Genomic DNA, 25963 nt, shown 5'->3' with positions numbered 1-25963 from the left:
TTTGACTCTCTGCTACCATGGGACGGCAAGCCTCAATCTCTAGACAGTTTTTAATTAGGTCTCTCTGTTTTGAAGAGCCCATTATGCTGGAGGCTACCTGGGGTAAGCTTGGTCTCGAACTGGAACACCAGCCACGGTGGGCACAATATAAGACCAATGTGAACAAAAGAAGAATAAAGACTAGAATTAAGGCTTTTCCATCCCATAGTGGTGACAAATTAAAAACAAAGTCAAAAAAGGTGTCAGAATAAAGCATACCTCTCCGAACTTACCACCCTGCAGTTCTGAATCCGCCCCGTCCGAGGGGTCTCTGCGATGCCGGCGATGTTAACAAGTTCCCTGGTTTCGGCACCAGATGTCCCGCTCGATTATCTTGCCGGCAAGAACAACACAGGACATTCAGATCCTTCTGCAGTAAAGCTTTAATGCGTCTTGAGAGGAAAGCATAAGCTTACCAGAGCGGAGACCCCGAGCCAAGAATCCCGTCCCCTAATAAAGGCTCACAAACTCTGAGCGATGCGTGTACAGCTGGGATAGGTGTATGACTCGTCACCCTATATGATGCCATGGAATAGGCGGGGCTAGGCAGTGGAAAAACACTGAGCACATGCATACCAACGTTGTTTACTTGATCCGGCAGCGGATGTCAGCGCCATCTTGTAATGGCGAATGTGAGTGCGGCTCCTCACATCCAGCAATTACACCCTTAGGCATATACCCAAAGAAAATGTAGTACATTTACACACTGGTGTACTAATCAGTGGTTACAAAAACACACACAAAAACAAACAAACAAAGAAAAAACAATGTCTTGAAAATCACAGGCAAATGAATGAAACTAGAAGAAGGCATAGTGAGTGAGGTAACCCAGACACAGAAAGACAAACATGGTTTGTATTCACTTAAAAGTGGCTACTAGACATAGAGTAAAGGAGTACCAGCCTATAATCTACAACCTCAGAGAAGCTAGGAAACAAGGAGAACCCTAAAATGACAATCATGTACCCCCTGAGAAGGGGAATGGAAGAAGTTCTCCTGAGTAAACTTGGAGTATTTGGAGTGGGGGAAGGATGTAGTAGAAAGAGGAAGGGAGAAGGGGAGAGGGGAGGAGAACACGAGGGATCAGGAAAGTCAAGTTGATAGAAGAGCAGAGGAGAGCGAGTAAAGAGATACCTTAATAGAGAGAGATGTTATGGGCTTAACAAGATACCTGGCACTAGGGAAATTTCTAGGAATCCACAAGGATGAACCCCACTAAGAATTTAAGCAACAGTTGAGAGGCTACCTTAAATGCCTTTCCATTATAATGAGATTGATGACTATCATAAATGTCATCCTAGAGCCTTCATCCAGTAGCTGATGGAAGCAGAAGCAGACACCCACAGCTAAACACTGAGCCGAACTCCTGGAATCCAGTTGCAGAGAGGGAGGAGTGATGAGCAAAGGAGTCCATACTAAGCTGATAAAACCCACAGAAACAGCTGACCTGAACAAGGGGGAGCTTATGAACAAAGGAGTCGAGTAAGTGCTGAGGAAACCCACAGAAACAGCTGGTCTGAGCAAATGGGAGCTCAAGGACTCCAGCCTGCAAGCTAGGGAACCTGCATAAGACCAAACCAGGCTCCCTGAATGTGGGTGATAATTGGGGAGATTGGGCAGTATATGGGGCCCCTGGCAGTGGAAAAAGTATTTTTTCCTAGTGCATGAACTGGCTATTTTGTAGCCCATTCCCTCTGGAGGGATACTCTTTCAGTTTATATACATGGGAAAATGGTCTAGGTCCTGCCCCAAATTATGTGTTAGATTTTGCTGATTCCCCCATGGGAGGCCTCACGCTCTATGAGGAATGGATGAGGTGTAGCATGGGGAGATGATGCGGGAAATGGGAGGACAAGAGGGAGAGGGAATTGGTATGTAAAGTAGTATTGTTTTGTTTAAATAAAAATAATTTGAAAAAGAACTGAAAACCAAAATTAAAGAGATTAACTTCTCTTTCTGAAGTCTGTATATGACAATGTGCCCCATATGTTTTTATCAGCTCTTCTGTGTCCTGATACTCTCTTCCTTTTATAATTCCTTCAATGCTTTCTCTAGCTTACTCGTAGTCTCCATTTCTCATCTATGTTCTCTGTGTGTATCTGCATTTTTCTTTCATCGTCTGGAAGAAACCAGCCACAAAGCATTGCCAGCCTATCGTTCCTATTGCAATTTCGTCTTATTTTACCCCTTAGTTACATGTGGGACTATTTACAAGTATGATTCTAATCTTATCTACCACTAATTAGATCTTAATTATGTCAATAAAATATTCTTTTTAAAAATAACCTTCAACTGACAACACTGCTACAAACAAGTACATAATTTCTGTGACTTACTAATTCTACCCTTTACTTTTGTGGGTTGATATTTGCTTGAGGACACAATAAGAATGTTTTGATATGCTCATTTTCTCATGACATTCTTCCAGCAATTAATGTAAAACTTGTACTTTGTAAATCATTTGCTAATGAATGAACAGATTGTCAATTAAGTAATTAATATATCATAAGAGCCTTGGAGCTCTCCTGTCTTTTTTAAGCTCTGAAAACTTCATGGAAAGCTTCATAAAGATTTTTTTCAAATTTGATTGATCATGGCTTCATACTTTTAAAACACGTTCAGGTGACTACTGTGTAGACAAGTTTTGGAACAATTTATGTAGGGTGTGAGTAATGAGAAAAATCGAAGTCTGTTTACAAACACTTGTGGAATAGACATCAATTTATTTGCACACTCAAAGTACCAACTGAGATGGGCCAAATTGTATGCAGCATTATTTCAAGAGTTTCTCACTAAGAGAAAGTGTTTGCTGCTGCTGTTTGTCAGGCATGAGTCTGTTGAGGACAGCAGTGACTCTGACACCTTGAGTTTGGTTTTCTTATCCCTGAAACCTGAGAAGATAGGATTCTGTGGCTTTAGTCCAGGCAGTTCATTGTATCACTTTGTTATGGCTGCCCAATGCAATTAATATTTAGAGTTCCTTGAAATAATACATTTGGACACTTTTATATTCTGTCTTTATATGTTATAAGAATCACCTTAGCCTGTTGGCTTCTGCTTCTTAACCACAGTAGGAACTGAGTGACTACCCTTCAGTTTGCCATGTCTGTGTGTTTCCTGTAAGTTCTCTGAAATGCACCTTAGTTAGGATGATATTCTTTACACATTCAAATTTTCAGTTACTCTGTAAGCCACAAAACTACATGGCTCTATGTCAAGTATTAGTTACTTAGTCATGTCTAGATTCCTTCAGTACAACTAGCATTCAATTATGAATGACAATTTTAAGTTGGATTTCATAGATTTGATACAGCATTGTGTGAATTTTTGTTTAATTACAAAACAGGGTTTGAGAATAAAATTTGTGAAGTCTATGCAATATATTTTTATTGTGTTCATTCTCCTCCACTCAACTCTTCTCAGATCCACCCCAGCACCTTACATAGTCAACTTTATACATTCTCTCTTTCTCCCTCCACCTCTCTCTCTCTCTCTCTCTCTCTCTCTCTCTCTCTCTCTCTCTCTCCTCTAGTACAGTTTGTCTTGGACAACTATTCTTGGGAGTTGGGTCTGCTCTGGTGTGTGGTTAACCTACCAGAGGTTGCAACCCGAAAGAAAGAATGAGAGAGAGAGAGAACCTTTCTTGTGAGTTGTTGGTCATCATTTTCAGAGAGACTCCCAACACATACAGCCTATTGCTGTTGTCCTTAGTTTTCACTCATAGGTAGAAATTAAGTATCTATTACCCAAAACACTGTCCACTTCAGACACAGGGCTTAGAGGCTCCTGAGTTGAATTGAACAGAAAGCCTCCTTAATGAAGACTAGCATTTATGGTGTCTTCTGTAAAGGAGGGAAGCAACAAACAATCTACTAAGCTATCATAGCTATGAACCACAATGACCAGCATGGCAAGAGATCCCTCAAAGTGTAGTAGTGGCACACATACCTTGTGTGTAACCAACAACTCTCTAGTTGACCTTATGACCTATTTAACAAGAGGGAAACCATGCCTACTACTATAAACCTAGCCACCTACCCACAGCTAATGAAGTCCTGGATATTAAAGAAGAACCTTCAATCACCATATTTATGACTGGCATAATGACTATAGCTACAATCCAAATACTTATCGTTTGCACACAGATAAGTATAGTCCCAATCCTTCATCAAGGCAACTTCTGTTTGCAACAGACAAAGATCACTACATAAAATCACAACCAATCAAAATGAATAATTGTAGAGCCTGATCCCATCTATAAAACAACTATCCACCTAGGTCTGAGGGATTATGTGTGTAGAGCAGGAAGAAATATTATAAGAGCCAGAAGACACCATAAAGACTTACCACTATGAATGCCTAAACATGAGCTGAACAAGGATGACAACAATAGACATGGCAAAGTGAATAGAGGAAACACTAAAAGTCCTTAACACTACACTGGACAGGAACACCAGACAGAAACTTAACAAAGAAACAAAGGAAATATTAGAAGTTATAGCCCAATTGGGCTTAACAGACATCTATAGAACATTCCATCCAAATACAAAACAATACACTTTCTTCTCAGTGCCACATGGGACCTTCTCTAAAATTGACCACATCCTTGGCAACATAGCAAACCTCAACAGGTATAAAAAATTAAAATAACCCACTGTATCTTAACAGACCACCATGCTTTAAAGTTAGAATTCAACAACAACATGAATTGCAGAAAACCTACACACTCATAGAAATTAAGTAACGCCCAATTGTTCAATGTCTGGGTCAAGGAAGAAATAAAAAAGAAATTAAAGATTTCCTAGAATTCAATGAGAATGGGGACACAACATACCCAAACTTATGGGACACTTTGAAAGCAGTGCTAAGAAGAAACTTCATAGCACTAAGTGCCCACATGAAGAAACAGGAGAATAATCACACTAGACAATTAATGGCACAACTGAAGCTCTAGAACACAAAGAAGCCAATACACCCTGGAGGAGTAGACACCAGGAAATAATCAAATTGAGGGCTGAAATCAATAAAGGGGAAACTAGGAGAACAATACAAAGAATCAATGAATCAAAGAGTTGATTCTTTGAGAAGATCAACAAGATAGACAAACCTTTACCCAAACTTACCAAATAGCAGACAGTGACCATGCAAATTAATATAATCAGGTGTAAAGTGGGGACATAACAATAGACACAGAAGAAATCCAGATAATCATCAGTTCATACTTCAAAAACATGTATTCCTCAAAGTCCGAACATCTAAAGGAAATGGAAAATTTTCTGGATAGATTTCACTTACCAAAATTAAATCAAGAACAGATAAGCAACTTAAATAGACCTATAACCCCTAATGAAATTGAAGCTGTCATCAGAAGTCTGCTAACCAAAAAAAGCCCAGGGCCAGGTAGGTTCACTGCAGAATTCTACCAGAAATTAAAGGTACAGCAAATACCAATTCTCCTCAAAGTATTCCACACAATAGAAGCAGAAGGGTCTTTGCCAAACTCCTTTTTATGAGGCTTCAATAACCTTGATACCCAAGCCACAAAAGACACAACTAAGAAAGAGAACTATAGACCAATATTCCTCAGGAACATTGATGCAAAAATTCTCAATAAAATACTGGCAAATGGAATCCAAGAACATATCAGAGAAATCATCCACCATGATCAAGTATGCTCCATCCCAGGGATGCAAGGATGCTTCAATATACAAAAATCCATCAATAGAATCCACCATATAAACAGACTGAGGAAAAAAACCACATGATCATCTCACTAGTTGCTGAAAAAGCCTCGAGAAAATCCAAAACACCTTCATGATAAAGGTCTTGGAGAAATCAGGGATAACAGGAACATACCTCAACATAATAAAAACAATATACAACAAGCTGACAGTCAACATCAAATTAAATGGAGACAAGCTCAATGCAATTCCTCTAAAATCAGGGACAAGGCTTTCACTCTCTCCATACCTTTTCAAGATTGTCCTTGAAGTTCTAGCTAGAGCAATAAGATAACAAAAGGAGATCAAGGGGATACAAATCAGAAAGGAAGATGTCAAACTTTCACTATTTGCTGATGATATGATAGCCTACACAAGTGACCCGAGAAACTCTACCAGGGAAATCCTACAGCTGATAAACACCTTCAGCAAAGTGGCAGGATACAAGATTAACTCAAAGAAATCTGTAGCCCTACTATATACAGATGATACATTCGTGGAGAAAGAAATCAGAGAAACATCATCTTTTACAATTGCCACAAATAACATAAAATACCTTGGGGTAAAACTAACCAAAAAGTGAAAGACCTGTACCATAAGAATTTTGAGTCTCTAAAGAAAGAAATTGAAGAAGATACTAGAAAATGGAAGGACTTCCATGTTCTTGGATAGGTAGGATCAACATAGTAAAAATGGCAATCGTGCCAAAAGCAATCTACAGATTCAATGCAATCCCAATCAAAATCCCAACACAATATTCACAGACCTTCAAAAAGCAATTCTCTACTTTATATGGAAAAACAAAAGACTCAGGATAGCCAAAACAACCCTGTACAATAAAGGGACTTCTGGAGGCATCACCATCCCTTACTTCAAGCTCTATTACAGAGCTATAGTCCTGAAAACAGCTTGGTATTGGCACAAAACTAGACAGGTAGACCAATGGAATAGAGTTGAAGACCACGATATTAACCCACACACCTACAGACACTTGATTTTTGACAAGAAGCTAAATTTATACGATGGAATAAAGAAAGTATCTTCAACAAATGGTGCTGGCATAACTGGATGCTGGAATGTAGAAGAGTGCAGTTAGATCCATGTCTATCATCATGCACAAAACTTAAGTCCAAATGGATCAAAGGTCTCAACATCAATGCAGCCACACTGAACCGATTAGAAGATAGTGGGAAATACCCTTGAATTAATTAGTACAGGAGACCTCTTGCTGAACATTACACCAGTAGCACAGACACTGAGATCAATAATTGATAAATGGGATCTCCTGAAACTGAGAAGCTTCTGTAAGGCTAAGGACACAATCGGTAATACAAAACGGCAGCCCACAGACTGGGAAAAGATATTCACCAACCCCGCATCTGACAGAGGGCTGATTTCCAAAATATACAAAGAACTCAAGAAGCTAGTCTCCCAAACACCAAAAAATCCAATTAAAAATTGAGGTACAGAAGTAAATAGACAATTCTCAGTAGAGGAATCGAAAATGGCTGATAGGCATGTAAGAAAGTGTTCAACATCTTTAGCCATCAGGGAAATGCAAATTAAAACAACTCTGAGATACCATCTTATTCCTGTTTGAATGGCTAAAATAAACAACACCAATGATAGTTTATGCTGGAGAGGATGTGGAAAAAGGGGAACAGTCCTCCACTGCTGGTAGGCGTGCCAACTTATATAGCCATTTTGGAAATCAGTATGGCAACTCCTCAGGAAAATGGGAATCAGTGTACCACAAGATCCAGCAATTCCACTCTTAGGCATATACCCAAAAGAAGGACATTCATACAACAAGGACATCTGTTCAACGATGTTCATAGCAGCACTATTTGCAACAGCCAGAAGCTAGAAGCCTAAATGCTCCTCACCTGAAGAATGGATAGATAAAATGTGTTACAATTATAAAATGGAATACTACTCAGCAGAAAAATAAACAATAGAATCTTGAAATTTGCTGGCAAATGGATGGAACTAGAAGAGTCCATTCTGAGTGGGGTAACCCAATCACAAAAAGACAAATGTGGTATGCACTCACTCATATGTGGATTTTAGACATAGAGTAAAGGAATACCAGCCTACAATCCACACTGCCAGAGAAACGAACAATCAAGGAGGACCCTAAGAGGGACATACATGGTCCCCTGGAGAAGGGGAAACGGACAAGATCTCCTGAGCGAATTGGGAGCAAGGGAGGAGGGGGGAGGGAGCTAGGCAAATCAGAATGGGAGAAGAAGGTGGGTGAACAGGACATGAGGGAGCAGAAAGTTTGAGTCAGGGGAAGAATAGGAGAAAACAAGAAAAGAGATACCATAATAGAGGGAGACATTTTAGGTTTACAGAGAAATCAAGCACTAGAGAAATGTCTGGAGATCTACAAAGATGATACCAACTAACAATATAAACAAAAGAGGAGAGGCTATCTTGAATGCCCACTCCTCATATTGAGACTGGTGCCTGTCTTGTATGCCATCTTATAGCCTTCATCCAGCATCTGGTGGAAGTAGAAGCAGACACCCACAGCTAATCACTGAACTGGAATCCAGTTGCAGAGAAGAATGAGTGATGGGCAAAGGGGTCCAGACCTGGCTGGTGAAACCCACAGAAACAGCTGACCTGAATAACGGGGAGCTCTTGGTCTGAGACTGATAGCTGGGATACCAGCATGGGACTGATTCAGATCCCAGGAACATGGGTTTCAATGAGGAGACCTCGGAAATCTACGGGACCTCTTGTAGTAGTTCAGTACTTATCCCTAGCATAGGTGTGGACTTCGGGAGCCCAATCCACATAGAGGGATACTCCCTGAGCCAATACACATGGGGGTGGGCATAGGCTCTATCCCAAAGGATGTGATAGAATCTGATAACCCCCTATTTAAGGCCTCACACTCCCTAGGAAGCAGAAAGGATATGTGATAGGTAGCTTTTTAGTTGGGGGGGGGGCATGGTCGGAGAGGAGGGGAGGGAATGAGAACTGGGAGTGACATGTAAAACAATCTTGTTTCTAATTCAAATAAAAAAAAGATGAAAAAACTTGTTTAAAGCAGCAGTTCCTCAGGAAAATGGGAATCAATCTACCACAAGGTCCAGCAATTCTACTCTTAGGCATATATCCAAAAGATGCACATTCATACAACAAGGACATTTTTCCAGCCATCTTCTTAGCAGCATTATTTGTAATATCCAGAAACTGGAAGCAACCTAGATGCCTCTTAACTGAAGAATGGATGTAGAAATTGTGGAACATTTATACTATGGAGTACTACTCAGTAGAAAAAAAAAAGGGATTCTCGAAATTCCCAGGCAAATGGATGGAACTTGAAGAAATGATCCTGAGTGAGGTAACCCAGTCACAAAAATACAAAAATGGTATGTACTCACTCATATATGAATTTTAGATCTAGAGCAAAAAATAGCAGCCTAAAATCCACAGCACCAGAAAAGCTAGGAAACAATAGGCTTCCTAAAAGAGACATACATGGTCCCCCAAAGAAGGGGAAAGGGACAAGATCAACTAAGTTAATGGGGAACATGGGGTAGGGGAGAGGGAGTGAGAAGAAAGAGAATGGGAGAGTAGGGGAGAGGAGGTCATGAGGGAGCAGGAAGATCTAGTCAGGGGAAGAATAGAGAGAAACAAGAAAAGAGATACCATAATAGAGGGTGCCATTAAAGGTTTAAAGAGAAATCTGGCACTAGGGAAATGTCCAGAGATCTGCAAAGTTGACCCCAACTAACAATCTAAACAATAGTCGAGAGACTACCTTAAATGCCTGTAGGGGACACCATAACCACTCCTGCCAGGCATGGTCAGGGTGATGTAGGGAAGGTTTAAGAGTGAGGGGAGCACATGTGGTCTTCCATTTTCTGTTTCATCTTTGGCTTGTTGTACTTACTGCAGCCCTGCCGGCTGGTTATGTCACTCTGTAAGTAAGGCTTTTCCCTAATAAATACCCTTATGTTTTTACCTGACACCTTATTGGTAATTTCCCACATTAAACACCCTTCTGTGATAATAAGATTGATGACTACCTTATATGCCATCCTAGTGCCTTCATCCAGTAGCTGATGTAAGAAGACTTAGATACCCACAACTAAACGCTGAGCTGAACTCCCGGAATCCAGTTACAGAGAAGGAGGAGTGATAAGCAAGTGGTCAAGGCCAGGCAGGAGAAACCGACAGAAACAGTTGACCTGAACAAGTGTTTGCTCATGGACTTCAGACTGATAGCTGGGAAACCAGTATAGGACTGTTCCAGACCCCCTGAAGGAGGAAGTCGGCTTGGAGGTCTGGACAATCTATGGGGTTACTGGTAGTGGATCAGGATTTAACCCTAGTATGAACATTGTATCCACATAGAAGGATACTCTCTCAGCCTAGACACACTGGGGAGGGTCTAGACCCTGCTCAAAAAGATATGACAGCTTTGAAGATCCCCCACAGAAGGCCTCACCCTCCCTGAGGAACAGAAAAGGATTAGGATAGGGGGTCTGTGGGGCACAGGGGGGTAGAAGGAACTGAGATTGACATGTAAAAGAAGCTTGTTTCTCATTTAAATACAAAAGAAAAATCTTGATTAAATATCTTTTAGCATTTCCTATGTGGAAATGTTTGGTAAATATGCAGCACCATACTTTATGTTTAACTACAGTGGTTGTCTCAAGGAAAAGCATTTATGCAGTTGTTTGTGAACTGGAGTTCTGTTATTTTTATGAGGCTGTTGGGGGAAGTATTATTTTCACTTGAAAGAAGTATTGGGTATTTGGAAGACATTTTCTCAAAATGTCCTAAGGTGATCCTGACACTTCAAGGAAAACAGCTAACAACATCTATAACCAATGGGAAAAATGAGATTTCATACAAAAGTATAAACTTTGGAAACCCTACCAATGTTTTTTTTTTTTAAATTGAATCTGTCCTGTTACTTTAAGATTTTTCCGATGACAAAATATTTTCATATTATATACTTAAGTTCCAATGAACCAAAAATTTCCAGTAACTAATTCAAAATCACAAGTGTGGAAAAGATACTCAAAATACCCAGACACATTGATGGATCTTAACAAAATACACCACAAAAATCCATTAATAATGGATTCAGATTCCACAGGGCATCTTTTATGAAATGGTTGGTTGTGAAATTACAGTGTAGTATTAAAGAATATCCAAAATTATCCTTAAAATTTTGAAAATAATTCTTCTTTTATCAGATACTTATCAATATAAGTTTTTTTTTTTTTTTTTGGTTTTTCGAGACCGGGTTTCTCTGTGAAGCTTTGGAGCCTATCCTGGCACTTGCTCTGGGAATCAGGCTGACCTGAACTCACAGAGATCTGCCTGCCTCTGCCTCCTGAGTGCTGGGATTAAAGGCATTGTGCCACCAACGCCTGGCCAAAATAAGTATTTTGTTCATATGGTTTTACCACAGAAACACATTGCAATAGAATGCATTTAGAATATATGAGAATCTGACTGCCAGATTTAAGTTAATATTTTGAAAAAATTGCACATATATAAGGCAGTGACTTTCTTCTAATTGTTTTTTGTATTTCATAAAAAGTAATTAAATTATTTTTATTTTAATGTTTTCAAGACATCCTTACCAGTTTCCCCTCCCTCTGCTTATCCCAATCCCCACCCTCCACTTCCCTTCTCCCCCAGATCCACTCCTCAGTATTTAAAACATTTTTGCTTTTCTGTTTTAAGTTTCAAATATGTTAATTATTAACTAAGACCACCATACAAAGGAAACCTCTAATGGGAAATCTTCAGAGTATTTTTCTCTAATGTGTAAAGTTGTCCTAAAACCAATATAGATGATGAATAGCCACAGTATATTAAGTATTAACACAAAAAAATCTAAGATTTCACATTATATAGTTAAGTATATCTAGCAAGTTTGTGTCTGAAAAATATTTCATTTGGCTTTAGAAATTTTTAATGTAACCTCACTTGAGAGGTATTGTTAGTTGTTATTGCTATTAATATTATTGTTAGATGCATATTTTTCAACTGTTGAATTCTTCCGTCATTTGTGATGTGAAGGTTAATTGTAGCAGAGTAGAAATTGCCTAGAGTTGTTCTGCTAAAGTAAGAAATGTACATTCTCAATATTGACCAATGGCTAAAATATGGAATATGTAAAATATATTAGTTAACAGTATTGGTTCAAGGGGAGTTTGGGAATTGTATGTACCAAATCGACAATATAAGTTAAAAATTACGTAAAGCTTAATGGTTTACACTTATTTTAGAGGACTTGCCCACTTGATCACCTCCAGCAGGCTCTAACATTAGAAATAGTTTGATATCAAGAAAATGGCTCGTGACAACAGCAGAGTGTGAGAAAATCTAGCTGAGACTCTTGTTATAGCACAACTAAAAGACAGAAATGGGTACTAGAGCCAGTTCTATTTATAACTGCCCTTAGTGTAAACTAGACTTCAACTGTGATATATTAACTGACTCTAATGCTTTTCCTGCAGTAAACTATAGATTAATAAGCCATATTGCTTAGTGCTATGAATTACCTTTAGCAATCAAAATTTCCTGGTACCCTTGTTAATGCAATCAAATGCACTAAAAATAATAAGTATGTGCTATTCTTGAGAATATGCAAACATTTAGTAACATAGTTATCTTTTAAAATATTAGCTGGTTATTAAATTTTCTAAATACTGTATGCCAAAGTGACTGATCCTAAATGCACTGAGCAAACCAAATTTATCAGCATCACAAAATTACCTACTAAATTGTTACAAAGTTGTATAGATCTAGCAATACTCTGCCTTTTAGTGTTAAGCAAAATTGAGACACAAATTCCATAATTATGAAGTAGTCTGAACAATAAGGCTTTTGGAATTAATTTATAGTCATTTCCTGATTCCATAATGTACCCATGCTCTTGCTAAAAGTATCTTCTATGTGTCACAGCTGCACATAAACAAACCATGACAAGTAGATAAGTGATTGTGGGTATTTACTTGTTCTTATGGACAAATGAGTGTATGTCAGTGTGTGTAACATATAGAGATTAGAGTATATGTGGGAGTTGGGTTTCTCCTTCCACGGGAACCTGTGTTTTGAACTAAGTTTGTCAAGGTTGGTGAGAGAAGGCTGTACCCACTGAATCATCTCACCATCTATTAGTTTTGTTTTCACTTGTGTCCTTATACTTAGGGAGAATTAATATATTTTTAAATAATTTAAAGTCTAGAGATATGGCTAAGCGATTAAAGGCTAGGCTCATAAACAAAAATAGAAAAATACCTCTTTCCTCTCTCACAGTTTTCCTTTGGACATGGCATGTTTATATTACACACATAATAACATGGGTGCCTGGGACCATGAAGATGCCATTCCAGAATTCATTCTAGAAGGGGGGATGTTAAGTGAAATAGGAAGTGTGAATGAAAATATTTGTGGCGATATAATACTAATGACTGCTACACTATAATATACCCAGCCTTGTGAATGTCTAGACTACCCCATCATATGTAAAGACAGAGAAGCAGAAGAGATGGTTTAGTAGGATAGAATCCTTCACAATCAAGTAATGGGTGATTTTCCTCTAAATTTGAGTACAAGGTTAAATTCTGCCATGCGATACCTCTTTTTCTTAGCAGGTCAGATATCAATGTCTATTTAAACTCTTTTAAAAACCGAAGTAAAGTTTTGTGTCTACATGACCATATAACATTGTTATCAAACTGCTCTTATAGAACTAGCTGTATGTTGGTGCTGGAGAGATGGCTCAGCAGTTAAGAGCACTTGAGGCTATTGCAGGTTTGGTTCTCACACCCAGACATAAATTAAGTTTCAGGAGATCTGACACACTCTTTAGATTTTCATGAGTACTTGACACATCTGACGCACATACATGCAGGCAAAATGGTAACACAAATAAAAACTAGTAATTTGTTTTTTGGTTTTTCGAGACAGGGTTTCTCTGTGTAGCTTTGAAGCCTATCCTGGCACTCGCTCTGGAGACCAGGCTGGCCTTGAACTCACAGAAATCCGCTTGCCTCTGCCTCCTGAGTGCTGGAATTAAAGGTGTGTGTCACCAACACCCAGCTAGTAATTTTGTTTTATTAAGAGCAGTGGGTGTGAGTGTGTTTGTGTGTGTGTGATTTGTTTTCCAATTGTCCTAGTATACTGAAGTGCTATCTACAGAAAAAGAAGTAGAATTTTTTATCTGTATAATATATTACCAGTTCTTACTGAAAATATGTATTTTTGAATATGAATTATTTGGGAAACATGATTGAAATCATATGTTTCAGATAGAGTTTCTGTCTCTATGATTTGGGGGGAAAAATGACCAGAAGCAAATTGGGGAAAAGGTTTGCTTTGCTTACACTTCCATATCCCAGTCCGTCATTTAGCAATGTCAGGGAAGGAACTCAAGGTAGGAACCTGGAGGGAGGAACTAAAGCAGAGGTCATAGAGGAATGCTGCTTCCTAGCTTTGCTCCATCAGTCTTACTAAGATTGTATTCTTATATACCCAGGATCACCTATCCAAGGGTGGCAATGCGCAAATAAACTGGGCCCTCCCATATCAATCACCAATCAAGTAAATGCCCTACAGATTTATGTACCAGCCAATCCTATGGAGGCATGTTCTTATTAAGATTCTTTCTTCCCAGATGAACCTACTTTGTGTGAAATAGATATGAAACGAGCTAGCACATCATACATATAAAAAAGACAATGAAATAAAGCTTAAATATAGGAATATAACACCATTACAGAACACCATTTCTTATGAAGATTTAAGTAACACGAGGTTATTACAGACACACAGATTCATGTAATACTCTGCACTAAAGTTAATCTAACAATTGATGGGTTCAGAAGGTGCAAGATACTAGTGACACATAATTTTTGATTAGAAAGGATTGAAAATGTATGTATGTATTCCTTTTATGTGTGTATCATTTTGACCTTTGGATTTAACTGCTATAGTAAACTATTTATATCTTTAAACACATTAACAAAAAATACCAGGCAACCTCAGTGGTAAAAATAACTTTTTCAGCTAAAATAACCAGCATTTAAACAAAAGAGCTATAAATATGTATTCCTTACAATATACAGCCAAATGTCCCTTATGGTAAAATCTAACCAAGCCTTCACATTTAGGGGAGGGTTTTCATGTGTGAATCTTGAAATGATTCACATAATATTAATTCCATAAATTTGTCTCTGAAGCAGAAAATATATAGGTTAAGAAATCAAGTTAAGGTTGATTTTCTACAGGCTATGCAGATAGAAGAACTTATGGATGAGTTTAAAGGCCAAAGGATATTTTTGTTAATATATTTTTAGGTTACAAGTTAGTGTTATAATAATGTAAAAGCATGCCTTGTAATAAGCCACATGTATTTGGTAGAGACTTGGATAAAGATAAAGCATCATAAAGAAAAATAGATAAGATTGCTTTAAATCTAAAAAAAATTGTAAATGTCAAATTTCAAAAACAAATTGAAGTTGGAGATGTAACATTTGTTTTCATTAGAAAAATTATGAGGATAAAAGTTAGTGATTTAGTTGATGGCTCAGTAGAATGTCCTCCACTTATCATATGTATCTAAACAAAATGAAAAGATAAAGCTAATTAGTAAGGAATGACAGGGGAAAAGATGAAAGAACATGTTTATATTTTGGTGCATGAATACATTACACATGTATTTTTATTTTAAATCAGAAGTAGCATAAAGAAATATTTGAAGAAAATAATACTTGTTCACACTCAAAATACAAAGAGATAAATATGAGAAACAGAATATATGAATAACTATTTCTTTGCACCCATAATATAAATAAAGCTTTAGTAACAAGTAATTTTTAGCTTCTGAAGAAAACTCATCTTACATTCTTTCCTGAACACTGGCAATCCAAAGTGCAAAATGGGATTCTCCATGGACCAGGCAATAAATTGTTCTTAAAAAAACCAAACTAGGGCCATAAAATGTCCCAGCAGTTAAATGTGCTTGCCACTAACATTGATGAGGTCCTGAATTCCATCTCCAGTAGTTGCATGGTATGAAAGAACTGACTCCTCTTGCTCTCTTTCACCCTCTGTCTCCCTCTCTCTCTCACACACAATAAATAAATAAATAAAACAATAATATATTCTTTGTGCCTCCACAAACAATTTCTTAGTTAGATAGGTAGTTTACAAAACTGTTTAAAGAGCATCTTTCTATCTCAAGACTTTCTTGACTGCGTATTTCTTAAACAAAATTTTACCATTGCTCTGAAACTTAAGACATATATCCCCAGAGATGTAAGCCATTAGATTTCTGCCATGTACACTTGACATTTGGAAAATGAAGCTAAAGCCAAAGAACTGTATTAATTGTAGAAATCACCCTGAAGCCTCAAATTCTGAGGAAGCCATGTGGTACTGCTAGTAAAGACTGCAACCCACAGGTGTGTGCTAGAAAGTGAGCCACTCAGTAGGCTTGGAAATATCATTATGTTGCATGGACAATTAGAAATGCTGTGGTTGTTATCTTGCCAATGTCGTTAACATTGCACTCATAGAAAACATGTTTGATTGTAACCTTGTGGCTTATTTCAGATAAAGTCATTTTTATTTCTGGAAAGATAGGTTTCTTTTTCTTCCCAAAAGATTTATATTTTTATATTTTTATTTTGGGGGGCGGTTTCAAGGCAGGGTTTCTCTGTGGCTTTGGAGGCTGTCCTGGAACTAGCTCTTGTAGATCAGGCTGGTTCAAATTCACAGAGATCGACCTGCCTCTGCCTCCCGAGTGCTGGGATTAAAGGCATGCACCACCATCACCCAACAAAAGTTTTTATTTTTTAATTATTAGTATATTTACATGTAAAAATTAACTGGTTTATCATGATATTTTCATCCCTTGGGGCTTTAATCTGTCTTTATGTTTACATTATGCTTACTATGATTATTTTCTGATTTACACAGAATGACTTGCTTAAATTGGTCCCCTTTTATTGTTTTACAGTTATGTGGAAGTCAAGGTTTAATCTTGAATTATCAGGAGGCTAAAATCAAGATGTCCACTGCCTCTTCTCCCATGGAAATAAGTCTCTTGTGTTTACTCAGGGCAGTGAAATCTACTTCCTTCTGGGTGAAGGGGCCAGAATTCCTGGGAGCTCTTACTGCTCATTCTGAGATCCTAGAGGATTTATTACTCCGTATAGTGCAATTCTCACCATGTAAAAAGTTAAAATCTCCCATCACTGTTGAAATGTCCACATCACTCTGAGTCCGACCTTTAGACCACAGTTTAAATGGCCTGTGTGACTTGATCAGCTCATCTCTAGACATTCTCCACATCTTAAATTCGGGTGTGTCATATAGCACAATATAATCATCTCCAGGGACATTAGCAAATGCATGTACCAGAGTGCTAAAGTCTTAGGTACTTCTTTAGAACTTTCCATAATGTGAGTAGATAAAACCCCATCTAAATATCATATCTGGACACTTTTTTGTAGACTGAATGAAAATTAAAGTCTAATTATACCTTTGTTTAGAGTGTTCATTGAGAAAATAAATTTGTATGCCACTATTGCAGTAAACATGTTTTCCACTCATTTTGACTTCAGAATGCCAAGGTAGTTAAATCCATCACAAAGTAAGGAATGTACTTTGAGTTTTCCTTGTGCTAAATCTATGTATTTTATTTGCACACTACATAAAATCATAACCATGCATATGCAGCATTACCTCACATAAAAGAGATGTATGAATATTTTTTCTTTACAAGAATCTTTCATATGAAAATGATTTCTTTTACAAGAGGGCAGAGCCATTTCACAGGTTTTCATGGGAGAGATGGTAATTTAGCTCAGGGTAAATGTTCAATATTATGTAGAAATATTTTCTCTCCACTTGAAAAATTGGACAAAATAAATTATTAAGCAGAATTCAGCATATTATCCAGTATGACCATTACCATTTGTAGAGTATCATGACAATGTCACAACCAGTTAAAAATTCTGCATAATCATTGTCTTTGAATGCAGGAAGAAATAAATGATTTGTAAAAGGACTGAATGAGGAAAAATATGCCAGCCTTGCCAAGTTCAGTAGTGTTGAGTAAAATATGGTGTCATTAAGAAGTAAGGGTCATATTATTAATACCAAGATGAAGTTTGAACTGCACTCTAGGATATTTTTAAACATTCTATATTTTCCTTCACATAGTATGATTTAAGAAATCTTGACAGAAAAGAAAGAATCATGGAAGTCATATATATTCTGGCTTTAAAAGAATCATCATCATTTCTTCACCCCACTGAATGTCTTGAATTAGCTCATTTAATATGAACCCTCTAAATTAGTACATCTAAGAAATTGAATATATTTACTACAATTTCAATAACATTAACTCACCTAATTACAAAACTATGATCTGGCATCTCAATTTCCTTAATATCTGTATACAATTTTAACTGTTAATTTATTGTACAAGATTCCCATAAAATCCATAAATCCTAATTGGTTTATATGCCTTCACATATATTTCATTCATAGTCCCACATTTTTTTTCTTTCTATATGGTAAAAGAAATTTTTTTTAGCAAAGTTTTCTATAAAACTTACTTGGCTGATGGTTTCTATATAGTGGTGTGTGTGTGTGTGTGTGTGTGTGTGTGTGTATGTGTGTACCTTTGTCTTTGTTTTCCAAAAAAACCTAACTGTTACATGGAGACAAGTTAGATCAGTAGATCAGTTGTGGATTATTTATCCAGGATTACTATGTAAGTAGTGACGCTTCTGGCTTTTCCAAACTCACTAACTGAGGAATGTTAGAGCTTCAACACATGCTAATATTAATCATTCAGGGAGGTTATATCTTTCCCTGGAATAAACAATGAGTTGAAAACCCAAAATATTTGGGGTCTTATATGTTGTAGCTTACTGAAATCTAGCTTACTACCAGAGAATCTTCCTTTCAGTATCTCCTTTATTATTCTAAACTTCAGTTCATAAAATAAGTAGGAGACACTCTTGAGTTGATGTCTTTACTACTTTCCAAATAGGATTTTATTTACTTAGCACCCTCTAAAAGAGACCAATGGGCTTTATTTTCCTTGAATGCTTTTATAACCTATTGAAGGTAAGCACACTTGAAATATTCTAATTCTCAATGATATTTAACTTTTGCTTAAATATTGGCAGTTCTTGACTAGTTTAATGTGATTCAAACTTGCTGCTCAGATACTTTCTTAGAGCCTCAGGGAATTTTGAAATCTTCTATTTTTTTTCCAGTATTACAAGATGACCTAGTCTACACATATTTCTGTACCATATTTAAAATCTTCCATTTCTTCAAAGAATCTAATTCCTATTAACATGACTTTAGAAACCAAACTCAAGCAGGGACCTGTAATACAGCTACTTGGGAGTATAAGGTGGTAAGATCCCAAATTCAAGGCCTGTCTGTGTCATAGTTTATGTTCAAGGTCAACTTTGTTGTGTAAGGAAGCTCCAGTATCAAAACAAGTTAAAAAGAGGCCATTGTATATAGTTTAGTGGCAGAGGACTTACTATATTCTGAGCATGGATGAGGGTTCAGTGCCCAGTACTGTAAAAATAAAAAAATGAATTATGGAAAGAAAAAATGAATGGAAGGAAGAAAGCAAGGGAAAAAGGAAGGAGGGAAGGAAGGAATCACAATGTAAAGGGGAAAGCAAATTGTTTCCTTGTTAGTGTTGGTCCAAATTTTTTCATATAAATTGAATATGAATTTATTCATATGAATTGCAATAATGTTATTTAATATTGCATTTTCAAAAGATATATTTTATATCTTTATATTTAGGTTCACAACCCTCCATATTTTGATACAACATCATAATCTTCTGCCTTTTTTGCTGCCCCAAATCTCCCCAGTTACCAATGGTGCCAGAATAATGTATTTTGATTATCACATAAGGAAACATAGAATATTATTGAAAAACACCACAGATAATGTAAGACAACTTCATTACTAAAAACTGAGGGAACTAATAGAAAACAGCTTTTTTGTTAGCATACCTTTTGACATTTCATTGCTGCATTCTATTTAAATGTATTTTGTAACTGGTAGAATATGGATACTCTTCAAATGGCAAATATAGAAATATGTCCTAGGAGGAATTGCTATTGTTCCTGCAACTACTTTGTGATTTTTTTATTATGTAAGATTGTTTTATTCTTTTGTATTGTATAGAGCTATACAATGGATACTTGTCTTAGAATTTGGGGGCATTTTTTAAAAAGACACTCTTTCTGTGTAATTCAGGCTTGCTTCAAACTCATTATCCTTATACCTAAGTTACTCTTTTTAAAAATAAGCATATGTCCTGAATGTATTCACATATAAACATAAAATAGATCATCTTTATTCCCTAATAATTTCTTAGCAACTGGAGTGCCATAGTTAATATGCTTTTCATTTCGTTTCACATTCCTTTGCTATTAAAAATAGTACTTTAGGCTGGTGTTGGTGGCACATGCCTTTAATCCTAGCACTCGGGAGGCAGAGGCAGGCAGATCTCTGTGGGTTCGAGGCCAGCCTGGTCTCCAGAGTGAGTGCCAGGATAGGCTCCAAAGCTACACAGAAAAACCCTGTCTTGAAAAACCAAAAAGAAAAAAAAATTAGTACTTTAGGGTACAATACTAGGCACATTCTTGCAATTACATATTCCTTGTTTCCTAGTGCAGACTAAAAAATTTAGTTTGCCATAAGTGGTATATGAGTTTATTCAGAGGTCATGATAACCATATTTGTTTAAATGTTAATTTTGTTTCTGTGAGATGAAACAGAATGTAATGCATTTATTTCATTTTATCATATATTCTACCAAGTCAAAGCTTGCTTTATTCTCAATAAAGGCAGTTTCATTTAATGGATTTCTCCATTTCCACAACTGTAGCGCTGTAGCTCTTTATTGGTCTATAATCTCTTTTTAACTTGATTACCAAGACCTTTATCTTTGGAATTCACTAAACTCCTGTCCCATGTATCTCCTTTTGGCTCTGCTCATGCATCTATCTAGATGCTTCCAACTTTTTATTTCTTGCCTCTCTGTCTCTGTCTCTCTGTGTCTCTGTCTCTCTCTCCCTCTCCCTGGTTTTTGGAGAGAAGGTTTTTTAGTAGCTATCGAACCAGTCTGGGAACTTGCTCTGTAAAACAAGCTGGCTTTGAACTCACAGAGATCAGCCTGCCTCTGCCCCCTGAGTGCTATGATTAAATACATGCGCCACCACTGCCCAGCTGCCCTTCTGTCTCTTAACGGATTCCACAAACTCAAGCATTGAAAACAAGATACTTCCCTTCTCTCTTTGATCATACTTATCAAATTCTGGTTCCTCTAATCTCTCATTACTCAAATTTATGTTTCTATATTAAGATTTTCTGTTTGTATTTAGTAGATTGGTGAACTTGTGGTTGTTACACTGGAAAGTGTAGCACAGTCTCATTCACGTTTTCATGAAATGGTAGGGAGATATTCCGTAATGAATAGAGTTAAAAAATGTTGATACAGGTGCTTCCCACCACAAATACACCATAAACCATGGCATGTATGGGCCCCCATAAATTAATTAATTAAAAAAAGAACTAGATATCTTCCTTACGTAGTTTGGGAGCAGGTTGGATACTATGTCTCTGGATTTGTGCTGTTTCTTCCTGCTGCCTTCATTCTCAGCAGTCTGTTGTCACACAGTAGGAAAAGATGGCTGCTACTGGCAGATACAATATTATAGTATCCCTCATGACACTGGTCAGAAGAGAATCTTGGAAGCAAAGAATGATGTTATCCTAGGAGGCAAAGGCAGGAAGATCAGAGCCCAAGGTTAGTTAGTTCAAAGCCAGCCTTGATTATAGAGGTGGATCCCTATTGTTTTGAATAAGCCTATTAGAATTGTTTTCTTTTTAACTTAGTTCCAAAATGCCTTAAATTTCCACAGAAAATTAGCAACAGACCTAGCAAGTAATTGCATTTAACAGACAGCTCTCAGTTTATTTTCACCTTAGATAACTGGCTGAAAATAGAAGCTCTCATCATTGTTACTCAAGGTCACTAGTTTCTATAGCTGTATTGGTTTGTTTTTGTCAAGACAGGGTTTCTCTGTGTAACAGCCTTGGTTGTCCCATAGACAAGGCTGGCCTCCAACTCAGAGATCTGTCTGCCTCTGTCTGCCAAGTGCTGGAATATTAGGAGTGGGCCTCTACTGCCTAGTTCTTTTTGTTTGTGTTGTTTTTTCTTTTTGTCTTTTATTTTATTTATTTTACAACCTGACCACTGTAGCTGTTTCCCCTCCTTCCTCTCCCACCACTCCCCCCCACCATCTTCCTTCTTCCCCCACCCTATGCAATCTTCCTGTTTCTATGAGAGGAGGACATGCCTCCAGTGAATATCAACTAAACATGGAGGCTGAACAAGGCAACCCAGTATGAGGGAAAACAGTCTCCCAAACTGCCAAAAGAATCAGAGACAGCCCCTGCTTCTACTCTTAGGAATCCTACAACTGTAGTATATAGGTGAAGGCCCTAGGACAGTCCCATGCAGGATCCCCAGTAGTCAGTTCAGTCTCTGTGAGCCCCTATGAGCTCATGTTCGTTGGTTTTGTGGGTTTTTGTGTAGTGTCTTGACTCATCTAGCTCCTATAATCCTCCTTCTTCGGCAGAATTTCCTGACATCTGTCTAATGTTTTGGGTCTCTGCATCTATTTCCATCAGTTGCTGGATGAAGCCCCTCAAAAGACAACTGGGCTAGGAACCAATCTATGAGTATAACATAGTATCATTAGGAATCTTTTATTATTATTATTTTTTACATTCTATATTACATTCTATCTTAGGTCCCTGGGTCAGTCCTGGTCCTCCAGACAGTGTGATAGGTAGACCCTCTGGTGATATGGATATCAATTTGGAACAGTAATTGGTTGGCCACTCCCACAATTTCTGCACCACCTACACTTCAGCACATCTTCCAGGAAGGAGTGATTGAGCTCTAAGGTTTTGTTCCTGGGTTTGTGTCTCAATTTCTCCACTGGAAACCTTGTCTAGTTACAGGAGATGATGGCGTCAGTCTCCATACTCCCATTGCTAGGATTCTTAACTAAGGTCACCTTCATAGATTCCTGGGAGTTTCCATTGCAGTAGGTTTCTAGCTCATGTCCTCAGATACTAGATTATCAATTCTAGTCATGAGATTTTTAAATAATAACAACTTGAATAATCAAAACAGACAAACAAACAATCAAAACAGTAAGAATCACCTTACCTTCTAAGGTTTTCTTCTGAAAAAAAAAGAAAAGAAAAGAAAAGTGGGGAATCAGGCTTGATATTGTTAACCATAGTACTCAGAAAGCTAAGACAAAGGTACCATGAACTTTGGATGATAGTCTACGGGCCATCTCAAAAGAACCAGGAAGGGAGAGAGAGGGAAGGATCAACAGTCAAAAAATTCACAAAGTCTTTTCTTTGTATAATGTGGTAAAAGCACATCTTAACTACATGGAGATGAGAATGAAAATGATATTGTAAAAATGAAAAATAGAGCATCAACTTCTTTTATACACTGCACTGTAAACAAGGAGTCAAATTTAAAAACAAATCAATTAAAATGTATCAACAGAATCACCTCTTCTCTCTTTGCTGCTGGAGATGGAAGCCATCAATCCTTTTTCCATGCTAGTTTAAGGCTTCACAAATGAATCATATCCCAAACTTCACTTTTCCTTTTTATGTTCCACTATCACCTGTTCACACATGGTTTCATATCCTCATGTTAAATCAGTTGATCTGGGTTGAAAACACAGCTCAGTGGTAGATTCTCATCTAGAATGTTCAAATCCTTGGCTTCAGTCCTCAATGCAACAAATAAATATACGGGGAAGATTACATGGAATATATGAGGTATGTAAGGCACTCTGGTTTGAAAATAGTTCCTCCATAGGTCCAATCAATTCCACTCCTTGTCTCTCACAAAATGTTGCCTTCCTCTTTTTCATGGCCTGATTGCATGCATATATCTAAAATCAATTTGACCAACAGCCACACTGTCAGATACTGCCCAACTAAGCCATTAATGAGCTACAATGTTTAAGTTTGCAAAATCTTTGTAAGTAATTAGTACATTAAAAAGGGCACCCTATATTATACAAATACTTTCCTTCAGAGTAGCCTTATAGCTGTCAGGATAGCCAAACTGTAAACAAAATTTATTCAAAATATACTGTAACAAAGAAGAGAAAAGATATCCAGCCATTTGCATAGCAAAGAATCCTCTGTTTATTTCCTTCAGTCTACATTTGGCTCTGCCTCAGTAAAAACTAGAAGAAAAATTTCTTATCCAGAGAACATAAACTTAAGAGGTTCTAGAGTCATTGGTCTAACACTGGTAAGCTTTCTTAGGAAATTGTTGGACTATTTTAGTAGGGAAATCATGGAAGAATACTAGATAATTTGTTCATAAAATATAAGAATATCAGTAAGCTCAAATTCATGACATATAAATACATACAAAATCACTTAAAGATAATTCAAAACGACAAACATAGTATTTTTCACATTCAGTAAGTCACAGGTACTTTACCAACTATGATCAATAAGAAATTACCTTTGAAAATTGGCATGGTGCATCACAATTATAACTCTAGCACTTGAGAGTGTTACGATAAATCTTTCCACCAGTGGCCTGAGCCATGATGCCACATGGGCACTCAAAATAACACACAGTCTTATCTTATTTACAATGCTGTTGGACAATGACTAAGATTTCTTTTCTGCTAGCTGTCTTAATTATCAACCATAATTATTAATTATCAACCATAATTATAAGACTTATCTTATGGAGGATGCTGGCGGAATGCTTCCTGTCTTGCTGGGATCACATGGCAACTCCAAAGCAGAGAGCAGGAGGAAGAGGAAGAGCAAGAGAGCAATTTCATGCTTATATTCTGAGTCTTCCTGCTATGTCACTTCCTTCCTGGATCACAAGACTTTTCTTTACTACATTTCCCAGAATCCTCCTTGACTCCTATTCCCCGCCTAACTTGCTTCATCATTGGCCAACAGTACTTTATTCAACAACCAATAAGATAATCATACACAGATGGACTTGCCCCACCATGAGAGTCTGATGCAGAAAGTTTAGTATGAATTCTGGGCTAGCCTGAACTGTGTAATGAGTTCTAGGCCACCCTGGACTATATATTTTGATACTATACCTGCAAAAAAAGAGCAACAAACAAAAGAAAGCTCTTTTGAATCTCAAAACATTCCTCCAAGTCAAATTGTCTTAATCTCAGACATAGTTTCCACTTATGGCAGAGCAATTCTTTGGAGTATATGTGAGAGATACCATTTTGTACATTGTAGTTTGTTTATTTTAAGCCATGTTTTCTTATGTTGAACCAAAAAGGTATATACAATTACCACAAACTTATCACAATGGGTGTTTGGAAATTCTTTGCACAGTTTTATGAAATTTGTTAGGGAGTCATGGATTTTCAATGATGTCCATGTTCACTTGACATTCAGTACATTTCAAGTATTAAACTCAATTTTTGTCTCCCTTTGCAAAAAGAAATAAAGAATATACTAGTACTTGACATTATCAAATTAGGATATCATAATCTTGAAAGCATATTCTCCCATTTATATTGGTTTAAGTGGAAAAAACTGTATTTGTCATCAAAAATACAAAACACTAGGTTTGTACTTTTGAATAATCCTCTGTTCTAGTTTAACACTAAAATAATCAAAGTCATATACATCATTTATGTGATGGAGTTGATTACCAAAATGCTATACTGGAATGAAAAATCAGCAAAATGCCCAGCTATTTCTTGTAATAATTTATATATTCTGCTGCTCAGTATTTAGTATGTTTGCCCTACTTCCTTTTAGTCCCAAGGCAAAATTCCTGCTGTTTACTTCTAGGACAACATTATTTATGGACTGAACTCCCATCAAAAGGGGCTCTTTTCTCTGTCAGCAATGGCTTAATAAAATAGCCTTTCACCTTTTGAGAAAGGCCTGTGTATTCTCTGTCCAAATGGAAATGCTGTAGGTCATTTTCTTCTAATTGCTTGTGGTAAAGGATTGATAAGCCCCATCACACAACTTCACTTGATTGGCAGGTGCTTTTCAGAAGGAATCCCAGCCTAAACCAGCAATTTCAGAATAAAATGTAT

General features: G+C 37.2%; 1 long non-coding RNA gene across 2 annotated transcripts; it reads right to left on the bottom strand.

Moving 5' to 3' along the window:
* Positions 1-310: 310 nt before the first annotated feature.
* On the bottom strand, positions 311-24596 carry LOC107979247. 2 transcript variants are annotated; one of them, XR_003488336.2, is made up of 4 exons: positions 23407-24596; positions 23047-23062; positions 21395-21578; positions 311-372 (listed from the first exon to the last, which is right to left on the bottom strand). It is a non-coding gene; the product is annotated as an uncharacterized LOC107979247 (long non-coding RNA). The 2 variants fall into 2 exon arrangements; XR_003488338.2 differs by lacking the exon at positions 311-372 and adding an exon at positions 18411-19358.
* Between the last annotated feature and the right edge of the window lie 1367 nt (positions 24597-25963).

This window comes from Cricetulus griseus, chromosome X (assembly GCF_003668045.3).
Source record: "Cricetulus griseus strain 17A/GY chromosome X, alternate assembly CriGri-PICRH-1.0, whole genome shotgun sequence".
NCBI lineage: Eukaryota > Metazoa > Chordata > Mammalia > Rodentia > Cricetidae > Cricetulus > Cricetulus griseus.
Note: the sequence above shows the minus strand (reverse complement) of the source record. Positions and strands in the feature narration are given on the sequence as shown.